The following is a 19,071-nucleotide window of genomic DNA, read 5'->3' as shown; positions in this document are numbered from 1 at the left end:
ACGCGCCTCAGCGTCGCTGGTGTCTTTATCATACTCGCTGACGCTGCTACTGCGCAGGCGTGCAGGATGCCGCGCATGCAGCCGTATCAAGGCTTGTCAGATTGCGCCAGCGCGCCCCACCTGATAACATTGAAGTCCGAGCGAGGAACCGGCTATGCGCACAGGGTGATCACGTGATGGCGGACGCTGGATGTTGACGCCGATGACTAATACTACTCCGCGGTAGGCCGAGAACTTTGGCTTTAACATATAATGCTGTAGGATAAAACAAAAGACGGAGAGGAGGTAGGGCTTCTGTCGTATTTTTCCTGTTTCGCGTCTTATTTTTGAGCTGTTTCTTCACTATACCCTTTAACCAACCTAGTTCATGCTTGCTCATTGTAGCAGGAAAGTAATTATTCTCGATACAACAGTGTGATGTTGGCCGAAGTAATAAATCGATGTAGCCCGTAGCACCGGTTATATTTGCTGGGCGGCTGTAAATACCATCGTTTTTCGCGATTGTCATCTGGTCCGCAAAATATTTCAATCCTTTGCTGATTTCTGTCGCGTAGTATTCTTTTACTTTACAAGATGAAAACGAACGGTTAATCTTTTCATTATCATTAGGTGAGGCACGTGGTAGCCACATTGTACTACGAGTGGCGTGTGCACGCCTTGAATAGCGACCACATGCTGTGCACCATTTTTCTATGTTGTCTTGAAATATACTCCTGCCCTCAATTTTCCGCAGTGGTAGCAGCATGTAGTGCAGAATCATCATGAATGGTAGTTTACTAATATCCCTCAAGAGAAAAGTGTACAACAGCTGCATCTTACCGGTACTCACTTATGAGGCAGAAACGTGGAGGCTAACGAAGAGGGTTCAGCTTAAGTTAAGGACAACGCAGCGAGCCATGGAAAGAAAAATAATAGGTGCAACGTTAAGGGATCGGAAACGGGCGCAGTGGGTGAGGGAACAAACGCGGATTAATGACATCCTAGTCGAAATCAAGAGGAAGAAATGGGCTTGGGCAGGGCATGTAATCCGAAGGCAAGACGGAGCGGATTCCAAAAGAAGGCAAGCGTAGCAGAGGGCGGCCGAAAGTTAGGTTGGCGGATGAGGTTAAGAAGTTTGCGGAGATACGGTGGCCGCAACTGGCAAAGGACAGGGTTAATTGAAGAGACTTCAGAGAGGCCTTGCCCTGCAGTGGGCGTAGGCAGGCTGCTGCTGCTGCTGATGATGATGATGCAGTGCAGAACCAGTAGATGGGCGTCGAATCATCGCTGGTTGTTGTTTCTTGTCGTCGGTGCAGATCGCTTCATGGTAGGAGTTAATGACGCTAAATCGGTCATAAGGCGGTGCCTTAGTTGTTTCATTGCTTCTTCTCTTGCGTTGCTTAGCAAGAATTCCGATTAGCCAGAACTATTTTTTTTCCTTTGCGCAATATGTACGAGTTGCAGTTGCAGGGATTTAGATGCATCTGCACGTCACGTATTTTGAAGTCTTTATTAACGTGACAAAATCCATGAGCGGAACTGCGACAGGTCATGGATACAAGAGTGGCAATGCTTCCTTTTTTATTATCATTTCAACAGCGTGCCTTCTGGCATAAAGTAGTAATTATAGATATTGACATACGCCGGATTCCCCAAGGAAATCAAGGGTGGTCCGGTGGTGCGGCCCCATGATCCAGCCTTCTACGTCTGGCGGTGGCAGTGCTTCTGCGCCGCTTAGCTACATGCCGTCAAGCGAGAGACAAGCGAGGACGGGCAGACCGTGGAAAAACACCGCGCGATATGCATCCAATGCAACTGTCCCACAACAGTCATTGATGCTGAGCTATTTAATTTCGGAAGCGGTGTAGTACTGTGCAGTTCAGAAAATTTCGCCGTAAGACTTCCATCTTCCGTTTCAGGGCCGACGTGAGCTGCCCCTCGGCTGAGCGAGGCGAGTTCTGCCGGACTACTTTCTTGCGCGTTCCAGAGAACGAGCCGCCGCGCTCACAGCTGCGCGTGGCGGTATGCATGCGCCGACGGCGACAGCTGACTGTATGCCCCTGCTCCTCCGGCATCGAACGAACGCCCGCGGGAGCTCAGTTTCGCTTATTTCGGGTGCCTTCTTTTCCCGGAAGTTGTGGGACATTCAGGAAGAGTGCTTCGGCCTGTTTGTCTTCGGTTACTTCCTTGTTGGTGACGTATCCTGAGGGGGCGTTTACGTGGACTGCGCTTGGGTAAGTGGAACAAGTTACATCACAATATCTTGATGGCAGCCGGCGTTATAGCGGGCTTATGACACGGCTGTTAGCGAGCGTCAGTAGCCGGTTTGAAGCGAGGCATATACAATGGAAACAAAAATGCCGAGTTGCGCCTCTGGCAGGTTCATTTACAAGCAATCTCGATATGGGCTCTGCGCACGTACCTAGGTGGCGCGGCAGCGGACATGACCATTTACATGCTTCGGACGAGCTTGAGCCATGTAGCAACGCTGTGGCCGAGCAGTCAGCCGAAGAGGCATTCGGTTTTTCTGTTCTGACTGCTGAGATAACTGAGGCTCCTGAGGTGCCTCCTACTCTCATCGGTCTCTCTCGTTTTACTGCAAATACACTACTTCGCTAGCAAAGCTGAAAAACCCGGGGTCTGTGTGAAGCCTCAACGGCAGCGGCGGAGGCCTTGTTTAGCTGGTCCGTCAACACGTGGAACTGTCACCCCCCCCCCCCCCCCCCTCCCCCCAAACTCACTCCCTGCGCGCGGCTGCCGATAGCGGCTGCTGATATGGGGCGAACCGGTACTCGGGAAAGAAAAGGAAAGGGCCTTTGCCACCGTGTTGTGTGGCTGCGCCAAGTAGCTCAGCCAGTAAACGAGGAGCGGGACCACAATGTTTTACTCTAACAAAACATTTTTCGCTCTCGCCCGCAGCAAAAAAACTCTTCAGTAAAACGCGCTGTAGTCCGTCATGTTGTTTCTTTTCCGGATTCTGGATGTGCTGGGAACCTCTCTTGGCGTGCTAGGCTGTTACCATAAAACAAATTTAAGACAATTAGGTCATGTTCATTTTTATGCGCCCTACTGCTCTAAGTGAGCATAATTCTGAACGTTACGCTTACAGATGACCATTTCGAAAAATCGCTTTTAGCCAGCAGCCATTTTCATATCTACCAGCATGCTCTATTTTCGCGTTTAGCACCGCGTAGCGTAAAGTGCACTCAAGGGGCTGAAGCGTACTCCCCATAAATGCACTTTATTTTGCGCGCTTCACCGGCGTACAAGTAGATGATTGATGATAATAGTGTGGTAATGGTAGTAGGACGCTAGACATCTTGTCGGTTCAGTGTTGATTGATTTCAGTGCCCCGAGGACAACTTCGGGAAAGGTTAATTTATTTACAGTGAATACAGATAGATACAAGCTATAGTCGGATACAACTTGAAGAACGAAGCGGCAAAGAACCCCCCTACAGCCAATGGCGTCGGCCGATTCTCATGACCTTGCTAGCGTGACAATGCAGGGAGCGGTGCCACAATGGAGAGAGGGGTCTATCCCCGACTATGGAGGGGTGGGACTATCCCCTTTTATCTGCCACTCCCTGCATTGTCACCCTAGCACATAGAGTTTCTTACTACTACCTAGAGGGAAAGCTGGCGGCGCTGCACTTCAGCCACCATGGACGCTCAAAGCATCATGGGGCGGTGAGCTACTTGTTGCGGCACAGTCGTAGTTTTTCGGGAACACGGAGTGGCAGTACTAAGGCGTTTCATTCCGAAAACGTAGTTCGTGTGTGCGCAGACGACTTTCCCGCGAACGCAGTGTGCAAAACCCATAGTAGTGAAAACGCGACGACACACGACGCCAATAAAAGGTTTTACTCTTCCGAAATGCCATTAAAAAACCTCTTAAAGTATCTAAACAACAACATTTTTTTTAAAACATATTTACTTTTAAAAGTGCGCCTGTTAATTACGAAATATCAGTTTGTATAGTGTTCAATACTCGGCCAATAGGAGAGCGAGTCGTCTCTTATTTTGGGCAAACTTTGCACTTAAATGCTTTTCTGCTCGTTTGTTGTAATCATTAGACAAGATATTGAATGTTAGGACGTTTGTAGTTATCAAACAGCTTTATTTTTTATTATTTTTTTGGCCAAAAGTTGCAGTTCCGCAACAAGTAGCTCACCGCCCCATGATGCTTTGAGCGCCCATGGTGGCTGAGGTGGTCACGTGGGGTCTCCATGCAAACTCCCATAGACGGCTTGCCAGCTTTCCCTCTAGGTAATAGTAAGAAACTCTATGCCCTAGCAGGACAATGGGAATCGGCCGACGCCATTGGCTGGAGGGGGGTGCTTTGACGGGGAAAAGCCGCTTCGTTCTTAAGTTGTATCCGACTATAGGCAAAAACCTATATCCTGACGAAACCAGCTCTCGGTGCCACCAAAACTGCTTCTTTTAATCCCTATGTCCTCACCCTCAATGGGGACAACCAGTTAAATTCACTCTTAATTAACTCTCCCAGTCAAAGATCGGGGAAAGGAAGACACGACCTCCCAAGCAATAATATACAGGTATTTTCACTCACCACTTTTGAAATATTAGTTCCTCCCACGTGCTCATCATGGTCACCTTCACTTTCTTATGGGCGCTACATTTTCAAGACTGCAAGTGCAACTGTTGTTCATGCAGATTCGCTCAAACGGCATCTCCGAAGGAGACCTATTACTGGCGCGTACAGTGTTTTTGTCAAAAATATACAGCCAATGTTGTTTGTTTCCAAGCCGTGAAGCGGGGCTCTTAAGCAACAGTGTTAAGATTGGAAGGGTTGAAGACTCATGTCCCTCCCGCCTTAGTGAGATTAGGGTCGCTGAGTATGCAAGAGGAGCCGCGCTGCAGGGTTCAGAAACAGACCCCTTGGGCTGTATACTTTTGGCGAAGATTGTACGTGCCGTCACTAAGGCGGATGTAAGCATACTCCCGGACAAAGCGCACCTCCCTCGTAACACGCGCTAATGAGCGGCCATTTGTCATTCATGCTGGCGCCCAACGTAGCAACCCCAGGCGCGCGACGAAAGACTGCTTCTACTTTCAAGCCGCGGCGCCGCGGACCTGGAACAAAAGGGCGCGACGCAGATGGCTCTCTACATCCTCGCATGCAGCTATCACTTGCCCCTTCCATTTGCTGCAGACTACTCTGCAAGGGGGGCAGAGTAGTCAAACGAGCATCCTTTACCGCCAACACAGCCGTGGTACACTCTCAGAGTGGCAAACTTCGTAAATCAGTGTCATCAGTCAGGTTGCACATAAAACAATTAGCAGGCTAAAAGGACTCTGAGTGGGTTTTCAAAGATTACGAAAATGCGTTTGATTCAGCGGAAACACAGTCGTGCTGTTCATTGAATATCTAGAGCGTTCAAGAAGCATGTGTAAATTACAATGCAGACAACACCTGCAGGGATGTATCGACCACTCTCGTTGGCAGCATGATGCAGATCCTGATGATAATGATAAAAGAATTCTCAACAAAAGAAATATACCTGCCAGTCCGGAGCTTGCGTCAAGGTTGCACCGAGTGTTCCACGCTGGTCACGTTCTGCCGATGCGTCATGCTTACCATGCGTAGCATAGTGTCAGGGGAGGTCGATAGGTGGTGCTTGTGTAGGGGAGGTACGAATATGTTCGCTAGAGCGACTCTGCAAGGACCTAGCAAGTCTCCATGCACTTTGGGGTGAGCCCTGTGCCACCTCGGGTGCACTACGCCTATCTCTGTCATGTCGTCCCGAGCGAAGGCGAAAAGGTTTTGAGCCTATTCTTTTTTAATGTACTAATCTTGCTAAAACTACTGGTACTAAAGAGGTAATGCGTCGTTGAGCAGGCAAGCGTGGTCTGGCTATGCGTACAAAACGGGGACGTTAACGAGAGTGCCACCGAAAAAAAAAAAAAAGCTCCCCCGGACTTCTCTCTCAAGGAAGCCTTTCGTGAAACTGTTATGAACGGCCTTGGCAGCGTCAACGGCGTAACCTTTGAAGAAAAGGTTGTTGACCTGGATGAGTAGTGAACGAACCAAGTGTGGCAGGGGACCTTGATTTCACCGCTTAAGTCATGGAAGAAGGAAATTACGTTATTTGCCGTAACAGCAGGAATTTGTCTCGCACGAGAGGGAAGCCGGTGACCGTAATTCGAGAAGCTCTCCAAGTTACACTTTTGCCGTGTCAGTGTTGGTGGGGGAGGGGGGGGATGGTTCCAACGACAATATTTGGGCTCAGTCCGTGTGTGCTTTGTGAGCGGGCATAAATGTTTCTCGATTATCCGTTTAGTCTTCAGCAAACATTGGCTCAACCAGCGAATTCCTCTTTTTCGTAGAGAACTACTTCGCCGCGCGCTCTAGGAGCTGTCGCGTTGTCGCCTCGCGCCCGCTGCACGCACTGTGTCATTCCGCAGACGGTGGCGCTTCCGCTTTGCTTTTCCTTTTCTCTTTTTTTCCTGTTCTCTCTCTCTCTCTCTCGCTTGCGCCCCGGTCAGCAGGCTTGGCACGGGTTCACTGCAGCACGGGCGCGGGGGGCTGTTCGCGCTTGCCGTGTTTTTCCTCTCCGCGCCGCGTAAAGGCTTTCGTAGAGCTGGGCCTGGAAAGGCAGGCGTTCTCTCGCACAGTCGTCAGCACGCTTTGTCTAGGGTGTTAGGGCAGTGTGCTGCGGAACAAAGCTTAATCTTGGCCCAGTACAGTGAAATTTCCAGGGCATATTGTATGTAAAGTTCCTTCGTTAGAACACAAGTATTGCCTTTAAAACCGAGCACAATGCTTAACAATTTAACTTCCTTTGTGCGACGGGGCAGCTTTCAAGCGCTCTAAAAAAACGTGCTGACGACTGTCGTGCCTGACGTGACTTGATGGTGATCGTTTTAGGTTTGAACTACTTGGATTAAAATGCCCTAACGAAGTTCAGTTTTGAAAAGGAGGATGAATGAAATCTAGCCCGCTTGGTTGCTCAGTCCTGCACTGTATAGTTTCTATTGCACAGTGATGGTCGCACAATCAAATCGCGTTACTGCACGGCTGGCTACTGAGTTGACCGGTCGGCTACTTGGCAAGGGGCCCATCACTTTGGCACAAAGGTGCTGGACGAGCTCTTATCTTTCTTGCAAACCGGATGTGGATAAACATAAGCTGATAAGCGTGCTTCGTTTGGGGAAAAAAAAAAGTGACGTCGTCATGTAGTAGCTTTTCTGCTGCTAAACGGCGCTCAACTCCTTCATGGCGGCCGCCGTGGTGGCTCAGTGGTTGTGGTGCTCGGCTGCTGACCAAAAAGACACGGGTTCGGTACCGGCCGCAGCCGTCGAATTTCGGTGGAGGTGAAATTCTAGGGGCCCGTGTACTGTGCGACGTCAGTGCACGTTAAAGAACCGCGGGTTGTCGAAATTTCCGGAGCCCTTCACTACGGCATCCCTCATATCCAGAGTCGCTTTGGGACGTTAATCCCCCATAAACCAAACCTTCATAGGCATTTTAGGGTGTTTAATGCCTTTTAGATTGTCACCAGTAAGTGCAATGTCCTTTTGAACATCTCAGCAGAAGCCGGTTTTGAATTCTACTGCGGTTGAGCGACGCCTTATCCTCTTAGTTATCGCTACGCGATGATTCCTCCCCCGCGGTGCCCGGGGCTCCTGACCATCTGGAAGGAATGGAAGACCCCACTGTGCTCGAGGGACCTGGCCAGGCAGAAGATCGCCATTGACCGGGCCGCCCACATCTTGGAACGCCATGAACTCATGAATGTGTAATGCAGTAGGGTTTTGCGGGGACCTAACCAGGGACCTATGTTCCCCAAATCCCTTGGTCAAATGAAGTTATTTCTCTCCCTCATAGCGTTTTGACGAAGATTCCTCAGGTCTTAAGATTTGCTTTTGACCGGTGTATAGCGTGTCCATGGAATTGCATAACCAGGCCTGGGGTGCGTCCTGATCTCGGTGACCAGAACCGACAACGCAAGAACAGTGTTTGGCCACCCTGGTGTAGTACTTGGCCGCAGCCTTCTATGAACAAACCAATGAACTCTCGGCCCTCAGTCCCCAGCGACTGCGGAGCAACTGACCAAGGCGGTGGTCAGACCTGTGACGCAGCAGAGGGTGCTAAGAATCACTGGCCCCGGACAGGCCGCCATTGGAAACTGAACCAGGCAACGTTTAACACTAGAACATTATCAAGTGAAGCTATCTTGGCAGTGCTGTTGGATGAATTAGCGGATATTAAATGGGATGTCATAGGGCTTAGTGAAGTCAGGAGGGCAGGCGTATACAGGTCTAAAGGCGGGCACGTAGTGTGCTATCGTGGATTAGCAGACAGTCCGGGGCCTGAAATGGGAACAGTTGGGGATAAGAGTTAATGGAGAATACCTAAGTAATCTGCGATTCGCTGATGACATTGCCTTGTTAAGCCACTCAGGACATGAACTGCAAAGCATGGTCAATGAATTAGACAGGCAGAGCAGAACGGTGGGGCTAAAAATTAACATGCAGAAAACCAAAGTAATTTTCAACAATCTAGCAAGGGAACAGCAGTTCGCCATTGGTAGCGAGGTGCTGGGAGTAGTAAGAGATTATGTCTACTTAGGGCAGGCAGTGACCGCTGATCAGGATCATGAGAATGCAATAATTTGAGATGCTTCATTAATTGGTCCCTGAAAGTATGCTGATAAAGTAAGAATACTTATTTCAGTTCGTTCTTCAACACAGATGACATACATAGAGATTATTGCTGCCGTATTGTCTATGAGCTATTGTTTGTACCATTGCCTGCCTGCACATAAGGCAAAAAAAAAAAAATAACCGGTTGCTTTGAGACCGTGCTTTCACTTAAGTGCTGTGTTTTTGAGGAAAACTCTAATATGGTTACATCGTCCGATTGAGCTTCCTCCCAATCGGACGATCTACCCGACCGAGTCGGCCCTACATACTCAGACATTCTCAACTACTATAAGGGGGTACGGATCCGCTATCCGCCGCCTCATCCTGATCTAAATCAACTAGAGGCAGTGTACTGGCGAAGATTGCAGACAGAAACATTCCCAAACCTGCATATCCTTAGCAAGATTTACCCGACGCAATATCGGGACACTTGCCCGTGATGTGGCAGCAAACCATCGTTGTACCACATCACGTGGGAATGCAGTAAGAACGACAGCTTTCGCAAAGAACCGAGTGCAGAACAGTGGGAGAGCCGGCTCTCCAGCGGCGATCTGGGTTGCCAACAAGGTCTGATCCAGCACGCCCAACGAGCAGCGAAGCTCAGCGGAGCCCTGACCCTGTGAGAAGGAAGATGGACCTCTTCTTTCTCGTCTGCTACTAGCACCTTTCTAGAGCAATAAAAGTCTTTCCTACCTACCTACCTAATATGGCACAGGAAGACGTGCACGAATGCTAAGCGAAGTCTTCGAAAAGAACTGTTTTATTTTTATTCTGAACTTGTGGTGTTCATGCGCGCAAAATAAGATGGAACTTTTTTATTGAGCGTGTTGTGCTCTGTATTGCTTCCCGGGCTGTGGTGGTCCTTGATTTCTTCTTTCTTCTCGTGCTTGGAATCGAAGCACTGGCCGGGAGTGACGGTGTGCGTTGAACAGTCGACATCCGCGTGGCGCGCGAGCCGATCGGAGTGATTTTCGGATCTTCTCGTGCTTGCTCCCCTTGCAGGGACGTCCTAGGAGCGTCGTTCTTGAGGTCTCGTGGCATTCTATCAGCGCCTGTTGCCCTCGTCACGTGTAAGGTCAGTAAAGAGTTCATATCTGATTTATGCCCAACCGCACTAATCAGCTGAACTGAGGCCTCCCTCGACGTTGATTTTTCATTTAGTCGTAGTGTACGTGAATGTTATGGCGCCTTTGTAAATCGTGAAGTGCACCGTTCTCAATCACCAATTGTTCTTGCTTACGTCTTCTAACGGCATTCATTAGGCGACGAACCACGTTTGTAAAAATCCAATTACTCGAAAGGAAATTCGGTCAACAGGTGGCGTCCGCCGCCAGGCTGTGTCGAAAGGGGCGCTATGTAACCAATCCAGAATAAGAGTTTTACACTTACAAGCTTGTTTTCTCTGCGAGCGATGCACAACGGACGTTTTATTGCGCCATCGGTATAGAAAAGTCGATCTTATTGCTTTTGTTATCACCGGTCTCTCTCAGCTTTACTCGAGTTTCGTTCGCCGATCACGCGCCTTTCACAGATTGCGAGCGCCTCTCTGGCTGCTGGCCACGGACCGTGCTGCTGGCCGAGGCGGGAAAACGAGACGGCGAATGTGTTTTGCAGAGCCCGAGAGATGGCGCCAGGTGTCACGGCGCCAGCGCCAGATGCGCGTTTGCCGTTTGCGAACGTTCGTGACCTTCGCGTGTTCTGCGTTTAAATACTTCCGCTTGTAAACTTCCAACAAACTTAGTGTCACCGCTTCGCATGCATCGCGTTATCTCTTCGAGGCCGGTATGGATTAGTTTTGTGAGACTATTCATCCATCTGTACGCCTGTTCCTGCCGTTTTTGCATTGGCCCGATTTCTATTGGAATGCACATTCCTTCTCCGGTGGTTTACATTGCGCTGTGGAATGTATTTCACAGTATTGCTTTTTTTTTTTGCACTCGAGTAGTGCTTCTCTCGGAAATGTATTTTTGGTTATGCGGTGTCTAAAAAGCATATAGCTCACCATTGCAGTGCCGAACACGAGGCCTACATGTAGCACCTGCTTCGCATTGTGCTTTTGTATCATTGCAAACAGCGAGATTTCAGCGGGTCTTTGGGCGGGGCAACGTGTAAACAGAGCTAATGAGAGCTGCGCCCGGCGATGTAATATTCCAAACGATTGCGAGGCGCTGCAAATAGCAAATTTTTAACAGACCGCTCAACATCGGGCGCTAAAGACGCAATAAATTTCATGCCGTTTTACATTAATGACTCCCTCTATCTTTCCACTTTTTGAGTTTCTGATAGGGGTGGGCAAAAGCCTGTATGGTACGCAGTTGGCGCGCACACAGAAAGGCATAGCATTTAAGAGCGGTGCAGCATTACCGCAGCGTTACTTGATGCCGCGAGCAATGCGCGGTAGGAGCTCGCGTGGACGGAAAAGTAGTCCGGCTTTCTCGTCGTCGGGGAGGGAGGACGGTACGCTGGGCATGACGCTGGGCGCCGCTGGCGGCCATCTTGTATACTCCCGCTCGGTGCAGGTCGCGTCTATTTTGTTGTTGTCGCTCCTTTGTATTGGCGCGCGTAGCACACAGCTCGCGTTCCACTGAGGGCGTTCTGTCCCGTTGCTTTGGTCGCGTTTCTTTGCTCTCATCTCTCGACGGCAGCAATTTGTTCTAATCTGAACAACTTCTTACTGAAAGTACTGAAAGTAACCGTTAAAAAGAAAATGGGGAAAAAAAAATATGCCGCAGGAACAAATTCAAGCGCCCAGGAAAGTTGCGCTTAGCAATCAGTGCCCGAACATTATAATGATGTTTTAAAATTGTTCACTAGTGTAACGTTATGGTGCTCGGCTGCTGACCCGAAAGATACGGGTTCGATCCCGGCCGCGGCGGTCGCATTTCAGTGGAGGCGAAATGCTAGAGTCCTGTGTACTGTACGATGTCATGTGCACGTTAAAGAACCCTGGGTGGTCAAAATTTCCGGAGCCTTCCACTACGGCGTCCCTCATAGCCTAAGTCGCTTTGGGACTTTAAACCCCGTAAACCAAGCCAATCTAAGTTGCAGTAACGTTACATGTTACACTGGAACGCAAAGACAGTGTTAGACATTATTGTATAACGTTAAATGTTGTATGGCGAACACCTGTTTAAGATTCAAACTAAGCATTACTCCAGTGCTGTGTTCGAAATATTATACAATGTTCATATCATAACTGTGAAACAACATTTCAAATTCTAATGTTATACTGAAATCAAGCGTAAAAAGCATTGACAAATATTTGCACACATTGTGTCTCACAACTTTTCCAACTGTTTGTGGAGTGATTATATATTCCAACTAGCAGAACTTAACAATTCATTATATGAGGTGATGTCAGCTGCCTTCACTGCATGCACAGCCCAACCATTTCTTTAGAAAACACGCCTGTTACCCACCAAGCACTATCACTTATGGGCCATGTTATCTGTCAGGTGAGAGTTTGAGTTCAATATATGTGTGTCGCCCTCGTTGTCCCATGCTCCTCGCAGAGTTCATTGAAGTTGTTACGGAACATAAGTGGTTGGTTCGGTCTTGCAGTAGTACTTTAACATTTTAGCGAAATGTTGTACATGTTTTGTGTAAATGTTTAATAAAGGTTAGCAAAATATTATTTCCAAGCTTATTTGTAACGTTTCACAAACTCTAGGAAAAAAGAAGACATTAAGAGCAATATATAGTCTGAATGGCCCGGGATCCACCTAGGAGTGACGATCGAGAAAGCCCGCTGTCGGGCGACGAAGTCAGTCGTACAACGTCAAGAAAGGAACTGGGCAAAACAGACATTGACGAGAATAGGAACAGGACAGGCGCACACTCGAGACTGATTTTATTCGGAAGCACAAATTTAATATGAATCATGCTTCAAGCGAAGTCAAAAACTTCTTCCTTTCTGATAGAAGGTGATAAATGGATCGCTTACACAATTATTCCCTTTCTTGTCCATGAAAACAGCCTCGTCAAGTTCACCTTCCACCTGGGCTCGGCTCCTCCTCAAAAATTTTGTCATAGCCAGCAAAAGTTTGCGTGGTTTGTTACTCATAGCCTTAGGGCATGCGCGGGAATGCAGGGTTAAATTTGAGCCTGCTTTGTTTCTTCATAGAAAAATGGCGTTCCCTTCACCGTTCATTTATACAAAGGCCCGTTACAATACGTACGTTCCCACAGATTAGGAAGGTCTCATGTACAGGGTCGTCCACTCTTAGTTAGAATGCGCTAGCGCATGGCCGCACTCTTCAGAGGGCCACCGCGTGCGACACAGTCGCTCATCGCAACAAAGTGGCGCAGAAGGTGTACCTGTACCTGGACGTGGTGCGTCGCGTCATCTGTCACTTCGCTTCGATGCGCAGCCGTTTAGGACGCAGTGACCCTCCAAAGAGCATGGCCATGCGCTAGCGCATTCTAACTAAGAGTGGTCGACCCTGTACAGCTCCAGAAAAGCACTGAAAGTACGAACGGGAGCAGTTGCGCAGTTCCCCGTTTACTCCGCCTGTCTCCGAGCCGGCGTTCGATGTGGCCATTGGTGTGCCGCATTTGTCACGGTCGGTCCCTACCACGGGTCCCGACCCACGGGATGCCCGATGCGGTCTCCGCGCATGCGCGTTGAGTTGCTGACGCGTACTCTCGCTCCCTGTTGCAGGGCAAGCAAAGATAACCTGCCGCGTCTGGCAGCGCTTAGCGCCTGTCCTTGAGCCGTACACGGTGGTTATCAACGCCACTAGTCAGCGGTCGCTTATCGAAGCACGATAGCCCGAGAAAGATTGCCCAGATAAGATAACGATCTGCTTTAGCCAACGGTGATATACTGTGCCGCAAATCAAGAGCGAGAAATGGACATGGATATAACAGATTGAAAAATTTGCAGGGATAGCTAGGCAGCAGCTGGCGTTGGACACGGTTGACTAGAGGTCACTGGGAGAGGTTTTTATTGAACATATCCTGGCCTTCCGATTGACTGCTCGGTTTTTCGGTATTCTGTGCCCACATATTTCAAAGAAAAAAAAAAAAGAAGATGACAGGCGCTCAGATCGTCTGATGCCGTGAAACGCGCAAGAATGCGTTTAGGACGGTGCTTTTCCTTTTGCTGCGCCCCACTACCTGAAATTTCCACCAATTAATTTCGCTTTACACTGGCTGGTTTTTACGGCTGGCTAATCATTTTATAACTTAGGAGGGTAGATGTGTAGGCCAGTTGGTGAGTCATGAAGGAGCTAGACACCGCAGCGGACACGGGACAGAGAAAGAAGACGACACAGGGCGGTACTTGCAACTAAAATTTTATTTGAAACTTCATGGCGTTATAAAGACCGAGGCACGTGTGATCTTACAATCGGGTAAAAAAGGATGAATGAAAAGCAACAGATAACAACACCTAACTGACAACAATGCACAGGAAAGATATGCGAGTCACAATGTACAGAAATCAGACTTTAAAACGTTATGCAATGCTCATCATGCGAGTCACAATCTACATATACCAGAAGTGTTAAAAACCGTCGACCGCATGTGGAAGCATGAAAACCACAAGACAAAGGAAGAAAAAGAACGTCAAAAGGAAGCCACCCAACCTGTTACCTGTCAAGGAAACCCAGTTCTTTTTGGAGGATGGAAACCGAAGGCGAACTAACGCATTCATCCGGTTGCGAGCGCAAGATGGCAATGGCCTCTACAATCTCTCTCTCAAGCTGCCCCTTCCTTCTTCCAACAATCTGGGTCTGTACATTGTGACTCGCATATCTTTCCTGTGCATTGTTGTCAGTTAGGTGTTGTTATCTGTTGCTTTTCATTCATCCTTTTTTACCCGATTGTAAGATCACACGTGCCTCGGTCTTTATAAAGCCATGAAGTTTCAAATAAAATTTTAGTTGCAAGTACCGCCCTGTGTCGTCTTCTTTCTCTGTCCCGTGTCCGCTGCGGTGTCTAGCTCCTTCATAATCATTTTATGCCTTACATTTGTTGCACTCACATTTCCCTTTACTTTGGATGGCTTTATTACTCGCTAATGGTCTTTGATGCTTTTACATTTGTTGCATTCCACATTGAGGTCGGCCAGTGAGAAGTGTGCATAGACAAACGACATATGTAGGGTTGCTTGCGTCATACGGCTGTTTGATGACGTCACCCTGTTTATCTGGGATTTTCTGTGCCATCTGCGAGTAAAATAATGCTTTGTGGGTGCGCGTTTTCGGACGCGTACCACATGGTGTGGGCATGTCCCTCTAACCCTGCATCCCTCCCTTTCCCCTCACCTACCCGAGAGAGCTGGCAGGCTGCCCTGCTCTTTACTACTCTTTACTACTGCTGCTACTGAAAAATGGCTGAGGCTTAACTTGGTTAAGCCTGGAGAATGCGAAGCATCATCGTGTCGCGTAATTTGGAGGCGCACAACCACAGCGACGGCGCGAGGTGGGCCCCCGTTTCTCCACTGTCGTGACGTCATCGTGTCACGTGGTGTGACGTCATGCATCACGTGATTTGGAGGCGCACAACCACAGCGACGGGCGACGGCGCGAGGTGGGCCCCCGTTTCTGCACTGTCGTGACGTCATCGTGTCACGTGGTGTGACGTCATGTATCACGTGATTTGGAGGCGCACAACCACATCGACGGCGCGAGGTAGGCCCCCGTTTCTCTACTGTCGTGACGTCATTGTGTCACGTGGTGTGACGTCATGTATCACGTGATTTGGAGGCGCATAACCACGGTGAAGGGCTGAAGTGGTAGCTAAAGTAGTATGCTTCGCATAAAAAAGTTTTAGTACATGGCTACTCTGGAAGCTTTCTGTGTTCAGCTCACTGGCACGAGGCTTACATATTAAGGCGAAAGCCTTTAATGCCTCATCGTTGTCGACTGAAGGTTTTCAGCAGAGGTGTCACGGTTTTTCTAGTCAGATCAGAAAAACAATCATTGTGCACGATTGGATTCGAACCCCCATTCTTCCATTCCGCAGCCGAGCGTGCTAATGGCTACGCTACTTCCTGCCAACGCACATGTAGTTCGCGTTGTCTAGGACACTGGAGCGTGTTTGCAGAAAGGCGTCGAATCAGATGGATGCCTCCCAAGCGCTCTCCAGTGTCTCCAGCATTTAAGATTCACAAACAATTGTGTACTTAATAAACATCTTAACCACACATCAGTGACAAGCAGCCACACCGCGCTAAAGGCTTTCACCTCATTGCACTTTAGGTCAACAAAGTGCCCCCTGAATTTTTTTAAACGGCCCTCTGCGACATTTCGTATTTGAGTGCATAATAATTTTTGAGTGGACAACTGTCAAATGTGCTCATCAGGCTGTAAAAAAATCTTTCTTTGCTAAAATGAATTTACAGCTTCATGCATGAAATCCCTGAGCAAGGTTTTTGATGTCAGGTTGTTTGCATGTTATGCTCGCATAAAAGTGGCCCACATACTGGCCACACTTCAATTGCGCTCTCTCAACTCTCTCAGTTTTATACTGAATGAGTGTGCATGTGTCTGATTTCGGCTGAGTTGTGAACAATGCTGCCATGCATGGTTTGTGTATGTTTGGGCAGCTGGCTGTGTCAACAGTGCCTTCTGCTGCAGCAGTGAAGACAAGTCCTGCAGTATTTTGTGTTTGGTCTTTATCACTGTATTTATCCTCATAGCATGTTTTTGTGCGGCTGGCCATGCCAGGAATGCATCTCACACAGCAGTGAGGATAGGCAGATATACTAAAAAGTTTGAGTTCTTGACCCTGAATGCAAAATGTAATATCATATGTTCATAATGGTGGCTGTGCCGACAATGACTTTTGATTCGCAACTCCAAGAGTCACTCATAGAGGTGACAGAAACAGAGAGGACTGAAGTGCCTACAGTAGCACGGCAAGGGAGGATTTATGGGGGTTGGGGTTTCGCCCCCTCCCAAAGCCTGAAACATTGCATCAGAAAACCATGCTGAACCCCTTTTCTTCAATGAAAAAAGTCCAAGAAATACATGTTTCAAATGGGACCGCCCCCTTTAAGAATTATCCATAAATCCACCCTTTGTAGCACTCCAATATAGCATGTTTCCCATCCACAGGTCTAGTTTGGTGCGTAATATATATGACCATATCTTTTCAGACTGTTTCTAGAAGTACCCAGTGGCTGCGGTATAAGTTTCACACTGTTGTGCATTATTTGAATGCTGTGTTTCGTGATTAACGTGCAGAGCTGCAGTTGTACACACCAGTTTTCTCTACTTGGTGAAATACTAGCTTGTTATGCCACTGCATAGTAGCACGCTTTACTTGTATCGCCAATACGGACAATGACAGTCAACTTGCGTAATGAACTAATCGGAATATTTTTCTTCAACATAACCCCAGACATCATTGAGAATCAGTGCACATGTGGATCCTCATTTGTACTTTTTACCACAAATAGCACTACCACAGGACACTATCACAAGACGCCTGAGAAAAGGCCTCCAAAGTTACAGCTTCACCCTTTTTGCACTTCTTGACCATGACCTCAGCCAGCAAAGCAACTGCAAAACATGCTACATGGAAAGGTTCTAAAAATAGCGCGTGACCGAAAATACAGACTTGACCTCGATATGAACATACACTTGAGCCTGGCACGTCTCAGAAGCAAACAGCTCTCTAGAAGCTTCAAATGTTACACGCTTCAAACTGGCATGCAACAAAGTCTCTGTATACTAAGAACAAAGCGAGCACATCTGCTTCCTTTACAGTATTGCTCTCTGCCCATATCATGGCTCCCACCGCTCACACAAGCGCAATCGCTGAAAAACAGAAATGGCAGTTATATCATAATCAACACCAGTTACAATCGCTGGAGCGTTGCAAGAATACAAGTAGCACAAAATATCGCCATAATGTTATGGCAATGTCACCAATGTTTTATAATGTTTTGCAACATACTCCAACGTTGCAGCAACGTACGTCGTGAACGTGCCTATCAGTTGGTCAGGATGACACTATCTGCTAAAATTGCAGCCATATATGTTCAGAAATTGGTTAGGATAACATACCATCTGCCATCATTGGAGCATCGAGAAGCAACATTGAGGCAACATAGTCAGGAGCACGTTATTATAATGTTTGACTCTTAACAGTAAAACATTACAAAAATATTTCAAGAACAGGGTTGCAGAACTTTTCTGACTGTTGTTATAGTAAACATTTTTTCCAACTAGCAGCACTTTGCAACTAAACCTCTTTATTGCGCCTGCCAATGATTGCATGCGCAATCCCATTATTTTGTCGCAAAGCTTTGCTTAGTATCCATTCGCTGCTATCACCCCGGGGCTTGGGTCATCCTTCAGTGAAGCTTGGCTCCATGCTATCTGTTGAGAGGTGAGCGTGCGTATGAGTTGCATGTTGAACTGCATTGTGGAGCTCAAGTGTCGCTCGCTCTCGTTGGTCAGCCTGTAAGCACGGCCAAAAACAAACTCAAGCAGTTAAGGAAAGTACGCGTACGTCGCACTGCACATGGTACGCCGCTGCCCTCTGCTACCGCCCGATTTGTAAATATCAACTATGACGCCGTTGCTAAGCTGCGCATGGACAAGATGGCCTCCCGATCAAGAAAAACCACGTGATTTCCTGCACACTTTTCTCACAGGGTGTTGAATGGGAAGGGCCTATCCTGAGTTTTCCTTCCTCCTGGGCGCGAGGCACTGGCTGCGTGCAGGGGGCGGTCGCGTGATTGTGGGATGGACGGGAGGACGCTATGATAAATACACCGACAACGTGCTCGTTGAACAGTCGTAGGCAGTCAAACCTACCCTGACGTGAGGTTTGATATCAACGCAGCACTGCTGCTTCGTTTTAACCCCCGCCACCTAGCGGAAGAAACGTAGGAAGCAGGTGCATCAGAAAAGTGCCATTTGAAGTTGGGGACGCCACGACCGACACTGAAAAACTACGCTGCTTGGGTAGGGTGACAGAACCTGAATTCTCAAAAAGCTGTGCTAGAAATTATGAGCAGTTCTCATACAAACAAACTGCTTGTTCTCGTGCTACGCAAATTCTCTCAGGACTACTTACTCTCGCGCAAGATAGCAACCGCCGCTCGCACTTGCACTTGGTGCGCCTCCGCGCTGAGTGCTGCGGTCTCTGAAACGCATGCTCATAGCACACTGCGCTCTTCTCATCTTCTAGAGTTACCTATCTGCTCATATAGAAGCTTGGAGCGCCTTTCTTTGTACTAGGTAAGTGAAACTGGTCGTACATCTCACATCCCAGGGAGATGAGCGAGTGCAAGGTCGCTTTGTATGGGGGTATGTACAATGGCGCGTACTGGATGAGCTCCAGGACGCACCATTGTTATGAACCGCGCTACGTAATGTGTACGCACAGCACCGACAACAGAAAGGAAGCATCGACTCATACCGGGTTTGATTTGAATTGTTCAAAGTTTCGCGGCACCAGCAGT

General features: G+C 48.3%; 1 protein-coding gene and 1 long non-coding RNA gene across 4 annotated transcripts in view; one reads left to right on the top strand and one right to left on the bottom strand.

The window, feature by feature from the left end:
• The window catches only part of LOC149372641 (uncharacterized), a 90,843-nt gene that overhangs the window by 49,970 nt on the left and 21,802 nt on the right, over nucleotides 1-19,071 (bottom strand). The gene's annotated exons all lie outside the window — the stretch shown is intronic.
• Nucleotides 2,193-19,071, top strand: part of egg (SET domain bifurcated histone lysine methyltransferase eggless) — a 139,147-nt gene continuing 122,268 nt past the window's right edge. Inside the window, exon 1 of one of the 2 annotated variants that reach the window (XM_089567191.1) lies at nucleotides 2,193-2,213. The gene's annotated coding sequence lies outside the window, so the exon portion shown is untranslated. Of the gene's footprint in view, nucleotides 2,214-9,702; nucleotides 9,724-19,071 lie in introns of those variants that run through there. The other variant, XM_089567185.1, reaches the window with a different exon arrangement.

This window comes from Amblyomma mixtum, chromosome 1 (assembly GCF_055824585.1).
Source record: "Amblyomma mixtum isolate Tamu chromosome 1, ASM5582458v1, whole genome shotgun sequence".
NCBI lineage: Eukaryota > Metazoa > Arthropoda > Arachnida > Ixodida > Ixodidae > Amblyomma > Amblyomma mixtum.
The sequence above is the reverse complement of the archived record's forward strand: the minus strand, read 5'-3'. Positions and strand labels throughout refer to the sequence as shown.